Genomic DNA, 15,695 nt, shown 5'->3' with positions numbered 1-15,695 from the left:
AGTGTCTGTGTTTCTCTAAGAACAATCTCAAAAACCTTGTTTAAGTAGTAATTTATTTTCTCCTCCAACATACTCTTTTCATTACAAAAATACTCTGTCATTTGCTACATGGTCTGTGTCCTCTGAGAAATTGAGCAGCTCCTGAAAAGTGTGAGTGCTTAGCTCCCCATAAGGGAGGTCCAAGACAGCATCCCTCAAACAGCACTGAGAGGGAACTAGGAACAGGCTGATTGCAATTCCCATCCATCTTAAAAGCAGATGAATAGCTGCTGCAAGAACAAAGCCTGTGTTCATTGGCAGAACCAACTAAAAAAAATACAGTACTATAGGCCTGGGATTTTGATTCTTCTCTGAGCACCTTCACGTTTAATACTCAGCATCTCACACTGGAAAAGGGAAGGAAAAGGAGAGGATGCTGTATGTCATCGAGGAAGAGAGGCCAGGAGCTCAAGCTGTACTACATGTCTGAGGTTTTGTTGTTTAGTCTTTTAGGGACCTCAAGCCAATTGGGCTTCTAGCACTACCAGTCACTCCTTTAATTTAAATAATGGGAAAAGTGTCAGGACTCCTTATCTCTGTTAAAGAGCCATGTGAAATGTGGTCAGGAGATCTCAAGAAAACAATTATTTAGTTTAAGGAGTGGCTTCCTTTTTAAAAATCCCAAGAAATTATGTCCCCATTTTCCAGCTTTCTCCACATCTGTCATGAATGAGTGATTTATGTTGCTTAAAGAATCATCACCAGAGGTCTTTTTTTTTTTTTTTTTTTTTTTTTAAAAAAAAGGTTTAATACAATTTTCCAAAAGCATAACTTAACAAAGTTCAATGTAAGGCTCACTGTATTACCTATTATGTGAATGAAACAAAGGAAAATCATATTTAAATCAATTCATGCATGCATACAAGCACAAAGAAATATGAACAGAAGTATGTACCTGTTAAAAATTCACCTCAAGTTCAGTGAAATACTCATGTTAGATGTCTTTGCAACTCTCAACAGGTGAGGATTGAGCTTCAATGAAGGAAGTATCAGCCCAGACCCTAAGGCCAGGTTTTGGAGGTCCAAGGGCTGTAAACTGCAAAATTGTGGAATTCCAAGGGGTGTTGCAATGGGAGGGAGGTGCTGGGACAGTTACTGTGGCCCAGTAGAGCTCCAAGAGCCTCATCCAGGACAGCTGCTTAGGGTTAGATGTAGTTGTCTGTCAGTCCTCCTCCTGGCCATAACCTGGGTTGGAATTTTCCAGTAAATACAATATTTTTTCATCCAGGCAAATAGTACATGTAAATAACATTCCAAGGTGTTAGACAATAGCAGTTGTTTAGGCAGCAGAATTCCCAAGGAACACTGTCTCTGCTAAGCTCAGAGGGTGCTTATGGGCCATCAGTCATGGTGGAGGCCCAAAGAGAATCCCTGGGATGTAGAGCAGCCAGAATTGGAGGATAAGGGACCATTAAAATCAAACACTGGAAAGTTTATTAATATTAGCACCACAATACATGAAATTTTAATTAGCAAAAAATGTATGCAACAATGTAATTAAAGCTGGCAGCATAATGCCTAACCTCAAAGGGCCTGAACTAAGGCTACCCTGGCAACTTTGACTTTCCAACACTACATTTCACAAAGTTGATGTTTCTTTCTCATAAGCTTCTGGGCTAGAAAGTATCCACTTAAGGCTTTATGGAAAGTTTTGTTTCTGGTTGTATGGAAAGCATAATTTTTTGTAAAACCTGGGCTTCAAAGACAACCTTGGAAAACATGAATTTTTAAAATATTCTAGTTTATTTTAGTCGGGGAAAATAAAAAAATAAAAGAAAGCAAAAACTGACATGACTCTGCAAAGCTTAAATTTCAATTAAATCTCCGTGTTCCTAAAGATGTGAAAGTGCTTTTGTTACAGTAATGATGGAAAGGTGCACTAATTAGATCTCACTTCTGAAAGTCATAAAATAACAACAAAACCTTCTTACCAGAAAACTACATCTTAACTCCCTGTCCTTACATTGAAAACCTAACCACTGCTAACCACTGCTATTTGAAAACCACAGCATTTTCAGCACAAGAAATCTCCTGTGACCTCTTGCCTCGTCTTGCAAACTTCTGCTGAGCTGATGAATGAAGCCACTACCACTCAACAGCAGCAGAAGGTCCTCACAATGCTTTTCTCCTTTCTGAAAAGGTGAACATGCACAAGGCTTAAGCAAAAGGAATCTGCTAATCTAAAGGCATGTGATTCTTTGTGACACACCATCTAAACATATATTCATGGGCACATCTCCAGCTCTTGCTTCACCATCAACCGGAACTGAAAAAGTGTGAAAATTAGGAAGTGCTCATGTGACCTTAGAAAAAGCAGATGAAAAAGATCTGTGTAACACCGGACCTCCTGAGCAAAGGGACACTGATGAAGATGGTGCACAGATAATTTTCAGAAAAATCAAAATTGCTATTAGCAAATGCTAAGTTTCTTCAGTGGGTGATAAACACTAACAGACAGTTCCTGTTCATTCCCCTAATCAGTAAGAATTCATATTATATCAGACATGAAATGATGCGTGGATTACTGGTCTTGTGATCCCTGAAGTTGCAACATGCTGTAAGACCTTACGTAAAATTTTACTTTCAGTGATGTAAGTAGTACTATATACTGAAAATCATTAATATAAGCATTTTTTTTAAAGGGGAAGAAAATGTTGGAGATACAGTCATGTACAGTGACTCAGTGACGACAGACTATTTAATAACAAACTGTTGTGCGCAAGAAATGGATTCATTACCTGGTGTGCAACAAGCCATTAATTACGCACTCTCGAGGGGCATTGATTCTTTATTTCAAGGTTGCACAAGCCTGGTTGCCTGGTAGAATTCCACAAATCAAGCATCCCAACTATTAAAGCTTTTTAGCACTATACATTTTAGCAAACAAAGGAATTAGTGTTCATTTGCCACAATGCCACAATACATATTTGTTACAAAGTTCTTATTAATTAATGTCCTATCTTCTACTGGTTAATGATTCTCTTGCTTCCCATCCTAATTAGTCTGCATGCTCATTCTTTCTCTTCTCTTGAGTCAGTGGGTTCCTTGTGAGCCGGTGGTCACAGATTCCCCTGCAGGAATTACCTTTTACCCAGTTGGAGTGGATTTCAGCACAGTTGCTGAGTTGGCTTTATTAGTTTCTCCCTTATCTTGGGAGTTCCACCAGATGTCACATAAATTCTGCATTCTTTGTGTCTAATATCAGTGAACATCCTTTCTTCCCAAGCCTTGTTAAACCTCCCCCTACATCTGAGATCATTGAAGCATGTCATGCCCTAAACTTAAACGAAGATTTATTTTTCTGATACATGGGCATCATTTAGAGTTTGCTTGTTAGCTGCTATCTGTTTCACAGATTAAATCTCCCTTCTTGTTGATTAGGCTTGAAAGTATACAAAGATCAAACATCAAAGAACATCCTTTCTTAAGAAAACTTTTACATATTGCACAAGTTGCAATAAGACAGTACATCAAAGATTAATGTAAACCTTTGCAGCTGTTTTGTTCTTATCATTTCACCCCTTGGGGACTCAGTTGCATGCACATTTTTATAACGCTGTCTTTTCTAGAAAAATGCTCCACAGGATTATTTCTACCACCAGCTCCTGTGACCTGCCAGGTAACTCCTTCAGGGTGTGACCCCAGCCTCACTTGGACCTTTTGTCAGCCCTTAACTACCTTACAACAGGTTGGCTTCCCTTGTGCCCCACCTATGCACTTTGGTACCCTGTTAATGTGATGTAATTTCACAGTACCCTGACCACAGAAAGGAAAAGAAAGAGGAAATTTTACATGCCAGAGTTAAAAGAAGAAATAATTAATTGTACTACAGTGTGATGGGGATGGGGATTTGACATCCATAGCTAAAGAACAGAAAAGGAAAGGATCACAAAAAGCCTTCCCAAAAGGTATTTTAGACCCGACAGGAATGAGCTGCTTCTTTCCTCCAAAGTATAAACAGTGGTTAAAGCATGGGGAGGAGAAATTAATCCAAAAATATAAAATCCACTGCCTATAGCATAAGAAATAACTTTTGACTAACAAATAGCAAATTTTGAATAAGAAATTTTTGAATGAGAAATAATAAATTTTGATTTGACATTTTGAGAGGAATAGGAGCATGCAGAATGTCCAGACACTGGCATCAAGTAAGATGCCACACAAAAGTATAGAAATACAACCCATGGACTCTGCATACCTATTCTCTGCAGTTTTGCAGTTTTGAGCCTGTAAGCAGCCAGGAATCCATTCAAATCCTTTAATAAAAGCCAGGGTCCATGACTCTAAAGTCCCTAAAGTCACGAACACATTGGTTTGGTACAAGCACTTAGAAGAATGACAAATTTTACAGTCAAAATGCAAAGAGTCCTTGCACAAAGGCGAGATGAGAGCCAAAAGCATAGAAACCCTTCCACCAACCTCTTGCCCAAATCTGGACCGAAGACAAGAGAGCGGCACATAGACAAGCCAACCCTTTGTCTGCTTTTTTTTCCTAGAGCACACACTAGCACTGCTACAAGACAGCTGCAAGCTGGAAAGCAAAAATCAGCGCACTCATATTCATCCACTCAGCCAGAAGTCAAGCTAGAAATGTTCACTAAATCCTGGATATTTAAAGGCAGCATGAAGTCAATTGGAGAAAAGCAAAAAAATCAGAGGTGGGCTTGAGTGTGTACTAGTTCTCTCTTTATAGAGAGAATGGTAAAATAAATCAATAAAGCAATGGATGTGCTAGGCTGAGTTTCAAAGCCATAAGCTATGATATCTTTTTTTGGTGGGGCTTTTAAAATTTTTTCCAATATATTTTCTAATGGCTGCAGGGCTGCTCTAAAGCCCAAGTAGAGAGCTTTCCTACTGACATGAATGAAATGTGTGAGTTAAAGAGCAGGGTTGCTGTGATTTCTGTATCACAAGAGGGGTACAGAGGCAGAATCATCATGACCCTCTACTTTGGAGGCTTGCATTCTTTACAGGAGGATGAGAAAAGAAGAAAACGAGAAAGCAATGCTCTGCTCACCACATGCTAGTGGGCAAGAATCCTAGGCAGGCTCCAGCCACCATGGGAAAGCAGAAAACAGAGCCTCACCACTGCCTTTCCATGATCTTGTTTTCAGTAAAGCTTATGGGAGACACATCTTAGAAAATCCCATGATAAAACATCCATGAAAAAATTCTGGTATACTCCCAAATTGAGAGGTCACAAGTCACTTGCTGCATTCTCAGGATCTCCACAGAAATATCACTGGTATAATCTTTAAAACTTCTAACTTACCACATTGCTACTGCCTATGCACTAGACTTATAAAATCTAGGCCCAGGCTAGAAACTTAAAACAAGATTGTTTTCCACTCAGTGTAGCTCAGTCAGTACAGTTTAGTACCTTTGAAACACGTCTAAAAGATGTCTAAACTGAAGCTAAGCTGGTTAGGCTGTGGGTAAGCAAACACAGATAGGATTTTCCCATTCTGCTATTGAGCAAACACAGAAGAACAGTCCAGGACCTTCCCTCCTGCTCCTATAATATTGTCTTGCTGGTAGTGTAAATCAGATCTCCAGCAGGCAATCACCAAAAGGCTGCTCTGAACTGCTTAACTCACAGCTTAACCACCCATGGGCCCCCCTGCTTGTGCTCTGGCTGACACCAGGGCTTGCTGTACCCAATGAAATGTCCGGCCACTCTCCTGTCTTTCTGCTACAGGGCAAAGTCACAGAGCCTGATTTAGTAGTAAAAGCCAATAAAATTGCTTTTAAAAACAGGTTAATTTTGCTATGCAGAAGGAAGGGATTAATACCCAATGCTCAGACACAAAACTTTTTAAGTGCCTGTCTGCGAGACATGGTGAGGTATCATGACTGAAAAGTCATCGATGTTTTCCAGGTGAATTCCTATGAGAGGCTGAAACTACAATCAAGAGATACAACAATTCTGTAGGCAGAATTTCCATAGATTTTTGTATTTTCTTCTCATTAACAGTTTCATTACTTTATATTATTTTGTAATTTTATCAGTAATGACACTTAGACTACATTTAAAATGTTCTGGGATAGACAGCCTCAAGTCTAGAGGGTAAACACACTGTTTTCTATATTAACAAAACACTGGTATTTTTTCCCAAAGAATAGCAAAGAGAATGGAAAAATGCAAACTAAGATCTCTTCATGGCTCCGTTGTCCTGATACCCTGAGACTGTTATTGTCATTTTTCTATGCTCTGTCACCTAGGCACCACTGGTACCTTCCTTGGGAAGAAATATGCATCTTGATTATCTATTTGTCATAAAACCAGCTTTCCCAAAAAGAGAACAGCTGGTATTTGGTATCATCCACGTGTATTTCTACAAGGTTCTGGTTAGGCTTAGTAACTACTACAGTTTTCTATCTTTGGCCTCATTCTGTTGTCCTAACTGAAAGAATGCAATGCTTATATTGTTTACATTTTGGTTCATTACAGACAGTTAGAGTTCATGGTCAATTAGAAAAGGACATGAGTAACATATAAGATATTAGGGCTAATTGTGCTCCTCTGTCGGCTGTCACCTTTTGTAACTATTCCTTGTTCTCAGCTACATGACTTTAACTACTTTGAAGTCACCATTTTGAGACTGATGACAATCACACTTATGTTTCTTTTGGTTCCTTGAGTAACTCATCCAATTTCCTAAGCGCACCAATTTCCTCACCCCTGGCTTTGATCCTATCAAGAACTGGCTTCAATTCCACTTTCCTCAATATGGCTCCAATATTGTTGAGTATGCAGGTCAACTAACTGGGCTATGCACTTTATACCTCAAGTGATGTGGAATGCCAAGTCGAATCCCGGACCTCAGTATTGTCCCAGTTTGTACTTGACAAAGATTCCTGTGGAAGAAACAGAAAGTGGAAGGTGTGACCTGTTAGCTGGAATTCAGGCAAGTAGAGATGCTTTATCAGTGCATTTACTGACAGATTCCCAGTCTGCCTTCATGCATTGCACTGCCTCAGTAGCATGCAGGTGCCCAGGTTCCCTGTATGATATCCCTTCTCCCTGGTGACCCCATTCAACACATCCACTCTCGACTCTTTTTTGTCAAAGACTCCATTTTTTCATTGACATTAGAAAAGCATCTTAATTTTCAGAGGACAAGGGAAGAAGTTTGAGATTGCCAAGTGAATCAGATTACAAGACGCCAGTGCTACAGTTAAGTCTGCAAACAGGTATCTCTCTCTCTGCCAGGAAAAAAATAGTATAATATAGCAAGTCTGCTATATTGTACTGAAAAATCACTCCTGTTCCATGAAAATATCTCTGGTATCAGTAAAATAAATCTGCTTTCCTGTTCCTTCTACAGATGAACAAAGCCACAGGTACAAAACCAAAATTTTGCCATTAAAAGGTGTGTGCACCAGAAGAGTTTGTAGCACAGACTCATCAAGATGTAGCTGTTGAATAAACTTGCACCACAGTTATGTAATTCCTAATATGGCTAAGAGGCCATCAAAAAATGAGATTTCAAAATTAGCAGTTGTACCTACAGAACATTATTAACAGACTGTCTACTTAAACAGCTGTGTGTATGACTTTCCGTGCACTGGAAGAGTGAAAATTTCCCAAATATAAAGCTACCAGTTAAAAAAAAAAATAATCCACAAAGCTTACAAAAATATAAATTCAGGTTATTAGTTATACTTCAGATTTACCCTTTTTTGCCAGTGAAATCAGACTTCATTAAGATGTCCCATACTCTATATCTTAGTTTTGTGTTTTATGAGCTGTAGTAATCATTTTTGTCAAAACTCCGCTCATAGGTATATTGCTTCTGTCTTGCAAAAGCTAGCTCCTTCGAACAAAGGAAATAAACGTTTTCAATATTAAACTACTCTTAGGTGTAATTATGCTCTGTTGTGCTTTTCAAAGGTTGAAGTTATAAATCAAGTGAAGTCGAATAATAGGGGTGAGATAAACCCCCATTTGGGTTACCCCAAAGTTTGGGGTAACCAAAGCAAAATGTTATTGTATTCCTTATCTATCTGTGCTCAAAATTGTTACTGTCTCTTCAAGACTCTGCAGCCAGAAATTAAACAGCCGGGCAGCGGAGGGCGGTGCTGGTCCCTTTCACAAGTCAGAGTCACCCAAGACAAGTTCTCCTGTTTGTTGGCTTTACTCTCAGGCTCTCTCTTGCCTCTTGGCTCCACTGACAACAGCAGGAACCCAAGAAGCTGCATTTCACAACCAAAAACTGTTTCAGAGTGAATTTTGCAGCAGTAACGGCCAGAAGGTACCATTTTCAGGGCTTGTTTTTGTCCCTGCAACACACCCACGTGAACAGCAGCACTGACAGCTATGGATCGCAGGAGGAGGAGGCGAGACAGCAGTCTGACTTGTCCAAGCCAGCTGCTTGCTCTCTGCTGCCGCCAGCAGAACATCATCCCTCCACGAGTTCCACCCCCTGAGCGAGTACCAGCCGCCAGAGCTGCCAGCCGCACTCGCACACAGAGCTGCTGCCGCCGGAGGAGAGATGGACGGGAGGGCAGGCCAGCCACCGCTCCCCTCTGTCCCCCCACAGCGCTCGGCAGTGCGGCCGCTCTGCCAGCTGGAGTGTCACCCTGAGATTTCAGCACCTTAGCAATTAATGTGGGTTACTGATGTTTTTCACCTGTTGCTGTTCTAGATTTTTTTGTAAACTGTTCTTTTTTCACTTACATCTACTCATATTTGCTTCTTCTTATTGGTGGAAAGGGATTGGCTAAACTACAAGGGAGGTAATTCACTTTAGACTGTGTACCCCCTTAACTTGTCTTAGAACAAAACCCAGACAAACAGCGTGGGTTCACAAATAGTTCAACAAATAGTTTTGTGAGAAATGCTACTCACTTCCAAGAAATTAAAAAAAAATACAACAGAAAGACTACAACAGAAGACTGAATAGAGAAAATATTACTGCGCTGGGAGCAGAGGATTTTTCCCACCATGGGCTCATCCGCACAATGGAGGTTTCACCTTTTAGCCCTTTAGCTCCTCCAGAGTTCTGTCCTTTGACTCCTTCTTCGCTGTCCAGTGGTGGAGCTCACATCCTTAAATCTTGATTGGAGGTCAGGTGTTGCCATAGTAACAAGCCAACCCTCCCAAAAGTCCCAAACCCAGGCCACCCCTCTGATAACAATGCAAGGAAGGTAAAACATAACTATAAGTCTAGAAAGCTTCTCTTAACATATATACATGATATTTGCATTTTAATTGTGAAAGTCAGCCATCACATTACTCATCTATCACAGTTTAACTCTTAGGAAAGAAGGGACAAGACCAAGCTAACGAGGTGACATTCAATTACTTCTTAAAAACTGACCACTTTACAAAGGCATCTGCTGGCCACTGCATTTCTTTTCAGGAAAAACAAAATTAATTCATTTCTCTCATGTGTGAATCTTTGGAATGCACTGTAAAGAAGGCTTTCTTCAACATGTACAAGAGAACCTTGCACAGCTTCTTTCTGATGGCATTCTGATGATAGAGAAAATATCTTTGGAAAAAGTACTGTAAATGTTCTGGAAATACCACTACTGTGACCATGAGGACACAGAACTGGATGGACAAGAAAGGACTTCAAATTCCACTGAATTGAGAATTCAAAGCTCCAAGAATTCAGTCCAGTATGAACACCATCTGTAAACTCCCCCATGGCTACCTAACTTTAAAATCTGCCTTAGTCATAAACTGTGAGATTTAAGAAAAAAATACGATGTTGAAACCAGAGGATGATAGAAAGGTTATCAATGAAAACCCATCAGAAAGGATAATGCTAAAAATTTAAAAGTGTTTAAAACAAATAAATAAAGCTCAGGTACCGAAAATGAGGATGAAAAGATATGCATGATATACAGCAAGCGTAGACATACTGGAAAAAGAAGAAAGAAAAGACAATGGATGTCCAAAGAATGAATATTTCCTTAGAATTCTGATAATTTATATATTTTCCCAGATTAAGAAATGTTTATAACACTATTTTATTATATTGTATTGTATTGTGTTGTATCGTATGGTATTGTGTTGTATTGTATTGTATAGTATTGTACTTTTTGAATGCATATTTTATTAAAGGACTATTACAGGGATTTTCAGACCTGTGGCACTGAGTTTGCAAGACCACTGGTAGGCATCAATAAATTAAGCCAAAGTGTCTAGGAAGGTATCCCTTGGTGTTCCTCATGATAGACCTGGAAATCTCCCTAAATACAGTATTGAGAGCCTGCTCTCAGTGGAGATTCACCCTGCCTCTGCAGCCTTCAACCTCCACATAATGAAGAAAACAAACTAAACTGGCCAATCCCACCTACCAGCACAGTAGAAAAATTCAGCTGATGCCATGGGGAGGCATTCATATCAGTAAATTTGCTAGAATTTGTCTAGAAACAGGTTTGACTGAGTCTGAGAACTAGCTTGGCAGGCTGGGCTAATATTTAACAAGGAGAGTACGGGGGGGTGTAGTCTCCAAAGGACTAAACAAATGGCAGGGCACCAAGGATCCTTTGATTCTCGCACTGTCACCACACATGCTCTTGTCCCACTCAATTAGATAAATATGTTTGAAAGTTAGTACATAAATCCACACTTAGGTATTGACCTGATTTCTAGAAAGGTTCTAGAAAGGTTCAGCGCAATTCCCACTTTGATCCCAGTACAGCTAGCCCTCTTCATCCCAGGAGAGAAATGTATCTTCCTTCTGCTAAGAGCTGGAGCTTCATAAAAGAAGCAGCAAATGTAATGAGATCATCAGCAGGAAAAATGCTACATGTTTTATGCATCAATATTATAGACCAATGTTGCAATCATTGGATTTTTTTGCATTTTAATTCAGGTTAAAATGCAAGGGAGCACGTAATATTACCCAAAATGGCAAGACACCCTGGCAAGTGCATCTGTATAGACATTCTTTTATAAATTAATATTCCCTCTCTCTTTTCTTTTTTCTTTTTTTCTTTTTTCTTTTTTTTTTTTTTTTGAGCAAGACTATCAAATGGACAGACAGAAGCTAGAAACTGGTGCCATCAGGTATCTGGAAATGGGTCAGGAATGCACAGTCAAATCTTCAGGTGCTGAGAAATGAATAAGCAGGTAACATACAGGCTTGTGGTGACTTTGGAGGGCCATGAAGTAAATGCTTTCTCAGAGTTGTTAATTCTGCATATTCTTTATGTTTCAAACTCCATTCTCAGCAGTGGCAGCATGTTTTTTCCAAATATATCTTACTTCTGGATATGAAACATGAATACTATTATCTTAATCAAAATTATCCACATTTGTTTACATTTACAAGGCTTTTAAAATACAATAAGTTACAGAGAATTTAAAGATTTGCCAAAACAAGAACATGGACAGTTCTGAAAAGAGTCTGATGCAAATGGCTTATAAGAGAAAGTTCTTCATGAGCATTTTTACATTCACAAATTGAGGAAACATCATCTAAGGCTGCCACAGCAAGAATACTGGGTTGGCATGCAATTAATCCCTTTGCAGAAGCCCAAAGTGGCCACTACATGAAACAAGTCATTATGGAAATCAGACTAATGTGCATCTTGGTTTCTTCAGTTGCTACATACATCTCAAAAGTCACTTAAATCAAGAGGTTCAAAAGATTTTAAGAATGTTAGGTAAATGATGTTGTAACTCGGACACCTTGAAGGACACATTAGGCTTCTGTTCAGGATGGAGCTTACAGGAACTTTGCCAAAGCATGTTCTTTAAAGACTGTCTCAGTCTGTCTATGCATCAGATAGCTGGCTTCTCTGGGAATGCATTATTTTAACCTCTGTGTGAGTTACAGCAGAATTACTAGGGGATACAATGGAGACATTTGAGATTTCTGGTATGCTTGCAAATCTAGTGATACATATAAATTTGGTGTTATCAGTTAATGAAATTCTGCTAATGAGTACCTGTGGTTGCAGAGAATTGTCTTTATGTCACCTTAAATTGCAGTAGCTGCCACAATGCCCCTTCATGGACATGCATGCACTACAGCACACTGAAATACTGTAACCATCTTCCACAGGCCACTGAACATCTGAAAAATCCAGAAAATAAGCAAGATCTCAGAAGCATGTTAGCATTTTAGTTAGATGGTAGGCTTGGATGCTTCACCAAGCAACTTGTGCTGTGTCACTATAGGACACAAGACAACACGACGCAGACACACTGCTGTTCTCAGGCCAGGAAGAGAGCTTTATTTTCTGACTCCTACTTTTATAGATTTCCAAAGGTATTATAGGATTGGAGGGTGAAAGTGCCACCTCTCCAGGGACACTGGACAATCGAGCAGTCCATCAAGTTTCTCCTCCTCCATAGAGGAATGCAAAACAATAAGTTGTTTATAGAAAGTGTGTGAGAAGGTTTTAGACAAGAATGCAAACATCAGAAGGCTTAGAAAAATCTTAAGAAAGCAGGGCGACAGTGCTGTCTGAAGGTGATATGCTTTACATAATATAGACCAAATTTTCAGTCAGGCCTTATTGTCTCAGAAGAACATTTTACCATAAAACCCCATAAATTTGCAGAAGGAAATTATTTGTACACTGATCCCTTTTTATCCAGTTTTGCAGGCATGCATGTATTTGTGGACACCCCTGAGAACTGAACCAAAGTCCAAACAAATGGCTTTTGAGCTTCCAGTACTCAGAGGTAGTCTCTCCTCAGTTCAAACATGTAAAAAAGACAAAGGGTATATCAGAATGGAAAATCTGCCCTTCTATTTAAATGTATGTCCATCTAAAGCATCTGAATGTATTTATTGTAATGTGTTTATTTTCCTTTGAAATCAAACTGTATTTAATAGTCGTCTTTTAAGTCATGATTACTATTTCCTATAGTCAAAAATTGCATGGACTGTTATGTATCCATATGTAGCCATGAAATCCAAATAAAACTATAAATAACATATAATACACAATTTAAGTAATGCTATAAAACAATACAATAATATAAATAACTATTAGAATCAGAGGCTATTAATCAGTTTTCCCACAAAAGACATCTTTCAGTCTAAAGTGAGCATAATCCCTACTGCTCAGTTAAGGTCTGTTAAAAATGTAAACATGAAGCAAATTTCCAAAGACCAGTAATTCTCAGTAATGCCTCATATTAGCTCTAGTCTTCTGAAGTTGGCAGTACTCTGTCTTATTCCTGTTCTGAGGAACATTTTTTGTCCTGATACGCAAGTTTCAGTTATGCCTTTAAAATTCCATCCTTTAAAATGTTCCATACTTGTCATGAAATAATTTTGGCTTCTTTACACCCAATATCCTGTAAATCTATTTATTACAATACTGCTAGTACTGCATGAGTCTCCATATTGCAGCAGATGTAAAGTTTACTCCTTTCTATGTCCTTGATCCAGTCTTAGCTTCAATGGATAAGAATTCTTTGAGCTCTTTTGTATGAAGGATCTAAGCAGCTTAAAAAGGTAAATTTCTTTTATGCTTCTACCAATTCATATTCATAATTTTCATTCTCTGAGGAAATTTACCATAGCTTGGTTTTGACACAATACTCTAATATTGATGGGGTTCCAAAAGAACACCATAAGGGGTACAGGGAAGGGAGAGAAGACATTTTTCTGAGGAAACTGAAAACAAAAATAGTATTGTCCTGAAAACTCCTGTGAGAAGAGAGTTAAACTTATATTGTTTTGGGGGAGTTCTTCTTCCTTAGACCTAATGAGGGCATTCATAGACCTCTGTCAAAATATTCTGCCAAATATTTACATATCCGTGGTAAGCAAATTATAATCTACAGATCCAAATTTGCTCAAAAGCATTGAAAGATACAAAGGTGAACTGCCTCAAGTGAAGTTGTAGGAATGTTTTTATGTCACACAGAAATCTAATTGCTGTGCCCTAACAAATTTATCTTTTGTATGACGTATATCCTAGTACCAGTCAAAAAAAACCCAGTTTGCAATTACATCAGTCATAAGGAAAGGTATTAAGAAAGACACACTCTGTCCACAGGTAGAGCTGGGTAGCTTAACAGGTTCTGTACAGCTACACAGACAAAAGAATGTTGCCACCACCACGAGCATTATGTGAACGAGGACACTGCTCACCTGTATTGAAAAAAACAGGTGCTCACCTGTATTGAAAAAACTGCTTTACTGTTACAGCTTCTCTGCTACCTCACCCCTCCGACCTCTTTACCAAACAACACTACAACTACAACATCCACCCCCAAATACTCATCTCTTTTGAGAAAAATTAAAACACATTTGTTGATTCTCCAGGACTGAGAATTGGTCACTTTTCAGATTCTCTGTATCAGGACCTGTGGTCATACCACAACACAAGTACAATTTGGTCTCTGCTTAGAAGATGCTCAAAAACACAGAGAAATCCAACAAGGCAAATCAGGGCAATGTTTTAATTGTTAGACACATAAAATAAAGTACTAGACTGGGCAGAAATTCCCTGCAGTCTGAATGACCCTATCTGACTCCTATTTAAATGTAGGAAGGAAAAAAAGAAGAAAAAATCAATCAGGATTGTCAAGAGAAGTAGATATACACTATAGCAATTTTTCTCAGGAAAATAATTGAGAGGAAGATACATGGCCAAGCAAAGCAAATAATCTATCCTCTTATTGCATTAAAAAAAAAAAAAAAAAAAACCAAAAAAAAAAACAACCAAAAACAACCACTACCACCACCATCACCACCACCACCACAACAACAACAACAACAGCAACAAACTTAGCATAATTTAGATCAGTAGTCTCCCACTGACAAATTTGTCAGGGCACAGCAATTACTTAGATTTCTGTGTGACATAAAAAGATTCCTACAACTTCACTTTTTTTGTGCATCCCTATTAGTGAAACATTTTTGAGCACACACGCCTAGTGTACATACACTTACTTTATCAGTTGTATACATACATTACTGAAGTTCTAGGATTTCCTTCCTGCACCCCATTAGATCATCTCATGTGGGCCCACTTTAGACACCACTGATTTAGATAATCTAAGTACCTTAAACAACTGCAATGCTTTGGAAGACAGAAACATCCAAACACGTGGGCTTCTTCCTTGCAATGTTGCAGAAAAGAGTTGGATGGAGAAATCTCTAATACCTATGGTCAGATATAGTTTTCCAGTCACAATTAAAGACTATCAAACCATGGATTATATTCTGTGCATTGATTTCGGTTTTAAAGTAATGCAGTCATTAGGGAAATTAAACTAGTAGCTGAGCCAGGCACTGGGTAATCTACTGATGAAAAACTATTTAAAATACAGTAAGAAAAAAGCATTAAAGTATCATATATTAAAAAGAGGTCTTGAGAGTTGAAACTGAGAGATATGAGAGCAGAATGTGAGGATCTATACAAAGAAAATACTATGCAGAACAGTCCATGAACTGGCACGACTTTTGGGATCACAGTAAACTCTGAAGATGAAAATGAGTCTGGACAAGACTGGTGTGTCATTGGCACAACAAGGAGAGGAAGCACTGGCCAGAATCAACACAGCCGGCTTCATTGAGACACTTATTCACCACAGTCAGAGAGATTCACAACTCAGCATGCCTTAAATTATAGTAATAATAATTCTAATATTATAATGTGTACAATTACAATAATAATTAACTATTATCTTGTTGTACTCAGAACAGGAGATCACAATATTTTCCGTA

The sequence above is a fragment of the Onychostruthus taczanowskii genome, unplaced genomic scaffold (assembly GCF_017590055.1).
Source record: "Onychostruthus taczanowskii isolate IOZ18803 unplaced genomic scaffold, ASM1759005v1 scaffold72, whole genome shotgun sequence".
Lineage (NCBI taxonomy): Eukaryota > Metazoa > Chordata > Aves > Passeriformes > Passeridae > Onychostruthus > Onychostruthus taczanowskii.
The sequence above is the reverse complement of the archived record's forward strand: the minus strand, read 5'-3'. Positions refer to the sequence as shown.